Consider the following 10,001-nt stretch of genomic DNA (forward strand, 5'->3'; position numbering starts at 1 on the left):
TGGTCAGCACATGGTGGGCCGAAGGGCCCGTCCTGTATACAATCTTTCCTCAAGTAGAGGGCACAACTGCATACGGTACTCCGGCTGTTGCGTCGGCACTACCCTGAAAGTATGCAGCATAATCCCCCTCTGCTTTGAAGTTCAACCCCTCCAGCCACGAAGGCCGAACTTCCATTTGCCTTCTCATAAACAGTTGCACCTTTTTACGACTCACAAGTCCCTCCGAGCAAAATCGCAATGCAATCCTCCACTGTTTATATAATTAATTGTGTTTTCCCCTCCAAAGTGGAGAATCCCGCACTCCCAACGTGGTAATACATCCGAAATACTTTTGCCCTCTCTCCGAACCTGTACCTATCACTGTGCAGACTATCCACATCCAAAATCGAATCTACTTTTCAGTTTAGTGTGATCAGTAAAATGAACTTCACTTCGCTGTGTCCCCTGTTCCAACCCGGTGATATAGAGGGTGAACTGTTGTGAGCTCAGATCCAACCCGCTTAGTTTTCCGCTGACCACTGAAGCACAACCAGAGGAACATCGGTGGGAGGAGTCTAGCTGAGACAGTGGGGTTTGTAGGATGAGAGACGGAGTTTGAGAGAGGATGCGGCGGCGTCAGTGGGAGCAGGGGTGGTCAGTGGAAGGAGCGGGAGCGGTGACCCATTACAGCCTCTCCAGTGTAATCATCTCACATTTATCCTCTCTTCTCTGCCACTTGAATAGAAACGTCACCGTCAGTCGGCTCTGCTGACAGTCACCGGACTGTCACCTTTCTCAAACAATGTAGGTCCAGGGCCGGTGTGATTTCGGTCACAGCAAACCAGAAATCCGGGAGGTTTCCAATAACGGAATCCCCACTTGAGCGATGGGGTGTAAATATTACCCATGTGCGGTTGTGCATCGGCATGGAATAGCAGATTATACCCCGCATACAATTGCAACGTGAGCATATTTACTAATTACCGCTTTAGCGAACAGTTATTAAGAGGAAAAGAAGAAAAATCAAAGGGCCCATTAACAATTAAACCAGGCTAAATGCACACAGCGTTGGGGCTCATATCTTCCAAATGCCTGGTGTGTCCTTTACTCATGCCGACGAGTCACATCACCGTCATCGGTAAAACTTCCCATCTTGGCCTCCTTCGGATCGCGCCTTGCCGCCGGATCGAACCCTATGGCCGTCTCCCCTGATCGTCCCCTCTCCCCAGCTCCCGCCAAAAGACCCCGAAACCCAGCAGTGTCCCTCACAAATTGCTCTCGGCCCAGCTTTCTCTAGAACCTTCTCCCATTCCACCATACTGAATGGATGACACATTGGTTGATCAGCATCGACACTTATCTTTAACTGAAACTTAAACACTACCAACAGTGCACGCCGCTTCTACAGAAAGCTACAAAATGAAATCTTCTACAGCGCTCGCAGTGGAAATCTTAACTACGGCAATACAGATATCTAGAAAATCTTTGATATGGTTGCTAGCTTTCCTTCCTATTTCATATTTCCCTTTATGCCTCTTTAGTCACGTTCTGCTGATTATTTTCTTAAAGTTTTACAATCCTCTAAGTTCCCACCAATTTATGTTCAGTTATATGATCTCTCATTTGATTTAATGTTGGCTCTGACTTCCCTGTCAGTCATGGTTTCGTCATCAATCCTGCTTCTTATTCGGGATATGTGAATTTTTGGGAATTGCTCCCAGAAACTCCAGCCCTTGCCGCTTAGCTTAGGTTCCTGCGAATGTTCCCTTCCAATCAGCTTTGCCCTGCTCCTCTCTCCTGCCTGTGTAATTCCCTTTACTCCACTGGAATACTGAAATATCTGACTTCCCCTTCTCCCTCTCTAAATTGCAGGGTGCATTCTGTGCTGTTATTTTTTAAATTCATTTACGGGATGTCAGCGTCGCCAGCTAATCCAGCATTTATTGTCAATCCCTCGTATTTTGATCACTGTCTCCGAAGACTTCCTCTACCGTAAGCTCCCTAATCAAATCCGGTTCAGTACGCTCTCCCGATCCAGATTAACCGAGCCCCCTGTGGGTCAAACACTAGCTGCTCTGAAAATCCATCTCGCAGGTATTCCGGAAATTCCGTCTGAAGATTCAGTACCAACCTGATTTTCTCAAGCTGCATATATATTGAAACCCCTGTGACTCCAGCAACATTGCCATTTTGACATGCGTTTTCCAGTCCGCCACTGTAAAGTGTAAATCATACTAGGCTCCCGTTCTTAGTTCTGTGTAGAACTCCATCAAGGTCCTTTTCGCCTCGCAGTTTCTCAGTTCTACCCACAACGATTCTACACCTTCCGATACTGTAACACCTCTTCACCGTGGTTTTATTTTATTATTATTATGTATGTTTACCAATAGAGACACCCCATCCACTCCGCCTACCTTCCTGTGCTTTCCATACAATGTGTATCCTTGGACGTTAAGCTCCCAACTTTAATTTCCTTTCAGCACGATTCGACGGTGCTCACCACTTCATACCTGCGAATTTTATAACAGTTGCACAAGATCGTCTCCCTTACTCCGTTCAGTATAACGCCTTCAATCCTGTACTCATCAACAGATTGATTTTCCCCCTCCCCTCCCTCTGACTTTGCATCTTATCCTGTTGGCTGCCCCTCTGCCCTGTGAACGGTCTCTTCTTGCCGGCAGTCTCACTACGCCCTGTATTTGTTTTTAAACCAGCTTCACCATCGTCAGTCTGTCTTCCCGGTTCCATTCCCACTGTCAAATCCGTTTAAACCCGCCCGAACAGATCTAGCAAACCTGCCCACAAAGATGATTGCCCCCTTTGGTGCAAGTGTGAAGCATCTCTTTGTGCAGGTCGTACCTTCCCCAGATAATATTCCAATGACCCAGAGGGATGGAGAGAGAGGGTAACGGTGGCAAGTGATGGGACAGGACGAGGGGAGAAAGACGAGAGAAACAGGGCGAGAGGGAGACCTAGTGCAAATGTGGGATAGGGAGAGTACATAGGCTGGAGGGGGGAAAGGTTTTGAGAAAGTCGTGCGTATAGAAAGTGTATAGACAAGGCGAGAGATGGGGAGAGAGGTGGAGAGGTGGAGAGGTGGGGAGATAGGGAGGTAAAACTCGAGAGAGAAGGGGGAGAGAGGACAAGAGAGCGTAGGATCGAGGGGAACCAGGCGGGTGAAACGGAGAGGGGAGAGTTGCTGGCCGGGAGGAGAGCAGAGGGGCGAAATGTGGAGGGGGGTAGTTTTCGGGACGGGATAGCTGTGGGGCTGGAAGACTGCTGAGACATTGCGGGAGAAAGAGAGATGGCCTGGCGGCTGGTGATGAAGAGATGGTGCTGCGCTTCCTCGCTGTCCTCCTCCGGTGGCGTTTCACAGACAATGTCCACGTTCAGTTTTATCGGCGTACGTACCGAACACACAACCTTGTGAATCGCCTGCTTGCAGGCAGCAACAAAATAAAGAGGAAAGAAAAAAGATCGTCAAACACGCAATGAGCAGGAAAAAAAAATAAAATCGTGCAAAGAGAAAGAAAAAACACATATCTGAAGTTCCTAAGGGTCCATACCTACGGAGCCGTCCTCACCCTAGTCTGCGTTCAGCAGAGACACGGGTTAACCCTGCGGAGCAGCGAGTTGAACCGGCCCGTCCCTCGTCACCGGCCGGTAAACCCATCCATCCAGCTCGGCGCTTGGATCATCCAAGCCTCGGACCGTTCCACACTTTCGGACCCCCGCCAGCTCTCCAACCTGTCCAACACCCTGCGATTCGGCCTGTCACCGGCTTTTCTAACTCTGTCCTGGCACTTGGCACGATCGCTTCTTTACTCGCTTTTGTGTCTCGGACCGGTCCCCGCCGCCTCCTCTCTATTTCGGCTCCAGTCTCCTCGGTTCTGCGGCATCGAATCGCGAAACGCCTCCATATCCTCTCCGGCTACGGCCAATCATCGCTCATTCCCCGATCTCGTTTCCGGGCCCGGCCGCTTCGATTTGGCCCGCAACCGTCTCGCACCCTCGATACTTCAGTTCACACCGCAAACATGCCGGATCGTACAGGCGATTCAAAAACTCAACTCAATTAGCAGGTTTTATCAGACATTTGCCCTGTTGCTGTTCCTGCCCAGGTTAAATGAAGCCGGCGGAGGATAAGAACTTCGATGCGAAACTGTCCTGTCTCACTGCCGTAAATCTTCGTCAGTCGGAATTGAATGGCTCCCGCTAGACTGATCAAGGGACTGAGCAAGGGAGCGTCTCAAATTTGTGAGAGGTGCGGGCGGGGGAGGAACTGAAGGAGACGGGGACTGCTGTAGGTAAAGGTCGCGGTGATGAATCCCCGGAGGTGTGTAGGGGAGTGGAGGAGTGAGGATGATGGCTTGGGGTGCAAGAGAAGGAGGGGATGGACAGAGAGGGAATCACGAATTCGGGAGGAGACTGCAAAACGAATTTCCGTTGGAGTTTTTGAGGAGGGGGTGTGTAACCGAGGCGAGATAGGCTGTTGTGGGAGGGAGAGGTGACGTAGACAGTGAGGTCTCTGCGTAACTAAAGGAGTGATGAGCGCGCTAAAGTGTTCAGAGAGGGGAGCCGTGATGGGGGTGGGGTGGGAATTTGTGGTATCGGTGAGGGGGCGGATGCCGGAGACGGTGTGGAGCACAGGGGAGCTGTGCTGGGTAGGGAAGAAGCGACTGACACGCTAAAGTGCGTAGCAGGTGGAGGGGTAGCGGAGGCGCGGAACTCTTTCCTGGAGAGAGGAATTCTCAGAGTCGGAGTGAGTCATTGGGAAGGGAGGGGCAAAGAAGATAGTGTCTGGTGTAGAGGTGGATGGGGAATGTGAGGAGTGGCGATGTAATGACAACCTCTCACCGACTCTCCTCCGCAGTTCCCTACCGGACAGAACCTAAACTAACCCAGCTTAAATGTCTCACCTACAACTCCACTGATCTCCCACCAACAGAATCCTCAACGTCCCAGTACCATCGCCCCGAGTTCGCACACCCTAACCACACCACACCGACAATCAGTCGGCTGTAACACGGGGGTGGGGGGGGGGGTAGAGACGACGGGCTATTGATTAGACGCCCCACTCACCCAGGTGCTTCAATATTACCGTGAGGTGTATCTACTGGATCTTCCCCGTGCATCGGCAAATCCCCACTTCCCACCCGACTCCCCATCGGAGGTCTGAGGGAAGGGTTAGAATGCAGTGGCCACTCTGCCCACCCGCTTCCTCTCTCTCATTACCTCATGTGGAGGGTATGGTTTACTGTTGAGCGGATTAGTGTAGTTCATCTGCGGAGTCCTCTTTGCCTTCCCTGGATCTGATTGGCTGATTATCTTTCACCTTTTCCTCTGTTCCTATCTCCTCCGAAGCTCTCAGCCTCTCTTCCTATCTCTGTCCTCGCTTCCTATCTATTACTCTGTTTCTCCCAGCCTCCCTCTTTCTCTCCCCTGATCGAGTGGTGTCTCACTTTTCACTGACGAAGGAAGATGTTTCCATGTTTCTACGTTACGTGTTGGACATAATGGTGTTTATGGAGTGTGGCGATCTCACACTAATAGTTTCTGTGTTCCGAGTTTTTGGCCCATTTCTTTCCCTTTTGATTTGCGAAGGGAGTGGGGTTAGGGGTCGATATTTTTGTTCTGTTTTGCGCGGAGCAGTAGAGTTTGTGATCGGGATGCCGTTCCTTTCCGTGCGGTGTGGGGTTGATGTTTTTCTCCGAACGGCTTTTCTATTCTCTCCTCGTCTCGTTCCTATCTCGGTCGGCGCACGGATGGGAAGGGGTGTGGAAGGCTATTGTCCCGGTGCACGCTGAGAGGGTGAGGCTAGAAAGCAGGTCGGCACATATTGGAAGGGTCAGGGGTCTGTTAGTGCGCGTGTTGTTCGATAACTCTACATCCTCTCCCTAAGAATCCTGTCCAGTAACTTACCTACCCCTGACGTGAGGTGGGTCTATGTTTTTCTAAATTACCCACCCCGGTTCTAAATTTACAATAACATTTATTATTGGTTTTCTGAATCTTGCTTGTGGGTAGGGAGAACCAAAATGCATTGGTCAAATCCGCAGTATACCCATCTCCACCCTCTCAGTAATGTGCAGTAAATCCCTCCAAGCGCTGGGAAACGGATCCGCTTAATGCTCTTTAAGCGAACAGACGCGAGCTCCTTAGCGGCTGTTTGTGTATCTCCTCATGGTTTTGTATGCTTGCAGGATAGTGAAGGTTTTGGTCATAGACACAGACGGCGGAGAAAAAAAATCCTTCAGCGCATGTGCAAAGCGACGGGAGGTCTATTCGAGCCAATTCCTGTCCCAAGGGAGATGGGTCAAACGCAGGCACTTGTTTTCTCACTATTTAATTATTTATTTTTAATTTAGTGTCATTTTGTATCTTTTCCCGAGATTCATGCGGGGAAAAAAAACAGTAAAACACAGCAATGTTAAACCTGACCGATAATGTTTTCAGGAGATGTACGTCGCAAGTCTTTTTTCATACTCATAGTGGTGAGTGTCTGGAATGAATTTCAGAGGCGATGGAGGATATTAGAATCCTCATGAATATGGGGGAATGGAGGAATGTGGACATTGTGTGGGCAGAAGGGGATTGGTTCAGCGAGGCATGAAATTACCAGTTCAATTGGTTCAGAACACACAGTGATCCGAAAGGCCTGTTCCCGTTTCTGTCCCTTTCTGGTTTGGTGAGACCACAGCTGGAGCACCGTGTGAATCTCTGGTCGCCCACATCAGAAAAACACTTAAGAATTCACGGACAGGAGGACTTGAGTCAGGAGGAGACTGGAGAGTGAATATGCTCTGATACCAAATAACAATGGTGTAACAATGGTTGTCCCCTCCGTTCACAACAGGTCCAACTGTCACGAATCATTTGTGGGGCAATGTAAACTGAGGGAAATTACACAAGCTGTTCGTAAGAGGAAATGCTCGACATCATTCACAAACTCCATCATAGAATTGGTGTGTTCACTTTACGGGGCGGGTGCCTGACATAATGACGAAAGTCTAGAGAGACGGGGTTTGCTTTTTTTTTTGGAATCAAAGTAAAGGTCTCCGGCTTTTGTTATAAACTGAAAAGTCACGGGCATGTTTTACTCGCAAAATCCTACCAGCCTGCGTTGACTGTGCACTCATCCCAGAATTCAGACTCACAACAACAACCACACGGTGCACTGTGTCCCGACTGCAAAACTACGAAATGCATGTGAATTGTCCACCTTCCCCAACTCCAGACCAGCATTGACGGTGGGTGTAGAACATACAATCATGCAGGTCACTCATGAATGGGAATAAGGACCCCGCGCTGGACAAGCTCTATAACACAGCTCCCAGGAGCATAGAAAACTCCTCCATGAGAGATCAGGCGGTGAATGTGAGGATCTGGAGCCGGACTGGAGTCACGGCTGCCGTCTCCAGACTCCGCTCAGTGCGCGCCTGAGTAATGAACTGAAGCACCGAGGTGAACGGATATTTTCACCGCGCTGATCACCTGCTCCCTGAATTTCGACTGAGTGACCGCGTAAATAAATGTGTTCGTGCAGCAGCTGAAATTCTTCAGCAAAGCTCCGACGAGGTGAAAGATCGCTTCAGAATCATTGAAATTGAATCGTAATCCTTTGATCTCATTATACAGGAAATTTACAATGTTCGTCATCCACAGGAGGATGAAGCTGCCGGAGAGAGTGAAGAGTAAAACAACAGACCTCCTCCGGTTCTCCATCTCCGGGTCCCTGCTGTTCTCCCCCTTGCTCTGACCCCTCAGCCCCTTACGGACACGACTGGCCACAACAATGTGCCTGACGTCAGAGAGTTGAGCAGCAGAATCACCACGAAAGGGATGAACGGATTTAAAACTACATCGAGCCAACGGTTTGCGACCCATCCGAGGTCAGTTGAAGTGTTGGCCGTGAGTTACAGCGCCACGGTACATTGTTGATTATCTGTCTGGCTTCAAAGAGAAAGTAGCGGGGAACGTTTTTCAGAAAGGACAGCACGCCGGTTGTTGTGAGAACCACAGCCGCAGTTTTCCGGTGCAATATTTTGTTTTCAGCTTCTGACAGCAGATGGCGACAAACCGATCAAAAGTGAAGGTAACGGTGAACCAGACAGAGCAGTACGTGGCTGCGATTCTCAGTACCTCTATGATCTTGCACGCAGGGTAACCTCCTCAGAAAATTCCACGGAAAGTAATAATCTACGACTTGACGCAAAAGAACCTCTATGACTACGGTTTAGCAGATCCCCCGCTGCCATGGCCAACCAGGTAGCGAGTGGTGCAGGTAGAGAGGCCGCACTTTCCCCGGGACAGGATCACAATCGCCGCTAAATTCACTGCAGGGAGAGAGAAGAGAACAGACACCGGGCATTATTAAACTCATTCTCCGGGAATGGACACAGGTTCAGGTTTCAGCCAGAGTTCAGGAATGCGAGATGCGGTGAACGGCCTGCTCATCCAACACCAAACATGGGTCACATTGTCTCTGACCTGCCTTCTTCAGTGTGGAGATAAGGCGATGTGTCGGCAATCGTCGGGGTTAAACACGAGCTGCACGAACAACAACGATCGGTACTTAACGCGATTCTAGTCGCTGGTGGGGCCGATTTCACTGATTTCCAGGGGACTGTCCGGACCTCTGGAAACTCAGCACCTGACGGGACTGAAACAGCATCCATAGGGCGAAAACACACACAAATTGCTGCTGGGGAACAGCACATTTCGCGATATTGAACAGACACTCGAGTTATCCGTCCGAGACATTTCTTCAGGGCCGAAGGGTGCACCGAGCGAGATTGGGCCTCTGAGGCAAAGTCGGGACAACATAGTAACCAGATGCCGAGTGGCTCCGCTAATGGATTACTTCTACAGCGCAGCTCATCCCGACAACCCGCGTCAGTAGATCCGTGATCTCAGGTTCAGGAGATCAGGCCCAGTTATTGACAAACAGGCAATAGAATGCGACTGTGACAGGTTCCACAGGGAGAAATGAAACACAGGAGCAGGGGTTCAATCTGATCAGAAACACAATGACTGAAATTCAGTCTGTGGAAATCGTTCCCAGTCACACCGTCCCGAAGTGCTGTCCGTCCCCAAGACTGGGACAACATGGAGACGGTACCACTGAAAGTCTCCTAGTCTCTCCTTCCTGGAGAGCTGCCTGTCCCTCAGCATTTGGACAACATGGAGAAGGTGCCATTAAATCTGCCCAGAGTCACCTCCCGGAGGATCTCGGCCCCCAACACTGGAACAACTCTGGAGAGGATGTTATTAAAGGACCAAATTCTCACTCCGATCAATAACTCATAAACAGTCAACACCACAATGTATAACATTCCTAGTCTCACATTCCGGAGAGCTGCCTGTCCCCAGCATTGCTACCACTCTGAACAAAATTCCATCAAATGCAAGAACAACTTTCAAGTCAATCCTGTGAGTTAGAAGAGAGACAGGGGTTTAGTTAAGTTTGTTATTAAATCAGAATATTGAAGAGTCTGGATCGATATCACTCTCGGATATTACTGCCACTAGCATCAAGCGGTAAGCTTCTAAAATGACACCAAGCTCACACCGTTTACAGACAGAAGCGCTGAACGCCAATATCTGTGCTCACTCACCAGGAACTCCAATGACGACAATGAACACGTGCAGTATTTTATACACAGGTAGGAAAATATGCAACAATGCAGGCATTTTCTCTAGCCTGTGATATATCCCCGTGTGCTACAGAATATCTCCCGGAATGAAATGTCGAGGCTGCACATACCTGGGGTTTTAATACCATTTACCGACTCCAAGGGGACAGATTTCAACAGGTTTAAAAATAAACATTTTTCAAAATTATTTACAATCTGATTACGTCAACCAAGTGCAATCCCTGGTTGCAACACTATGATTACCTCAGTGAATTGGTTATATGGTTATAATTAAATGTGAAACTGACACAATGCAGATTGTGATGTGACTAAGGGTTGTAAATTCCGAGTGACATTCCTGCAGCAAAGGGGATACAGTATTGTTTC

This window comes from Hemitrygon akajei, unplaced genomic scaffold (assembly GCF_048418815.1).
Source record: "Hemitrygon akajei unplaced genomic scaffold, sHemAka1.3 Scf000069, whole genome shotgun sequence".
In the NCBI taxonomy this organism is placed as follows: Eukaryota; Metazoa; Chordata; class Chondrichthyes; order Myliobatiformes; family Dasyatidae; genus Hemitrygon; species Hemitrygon akajei.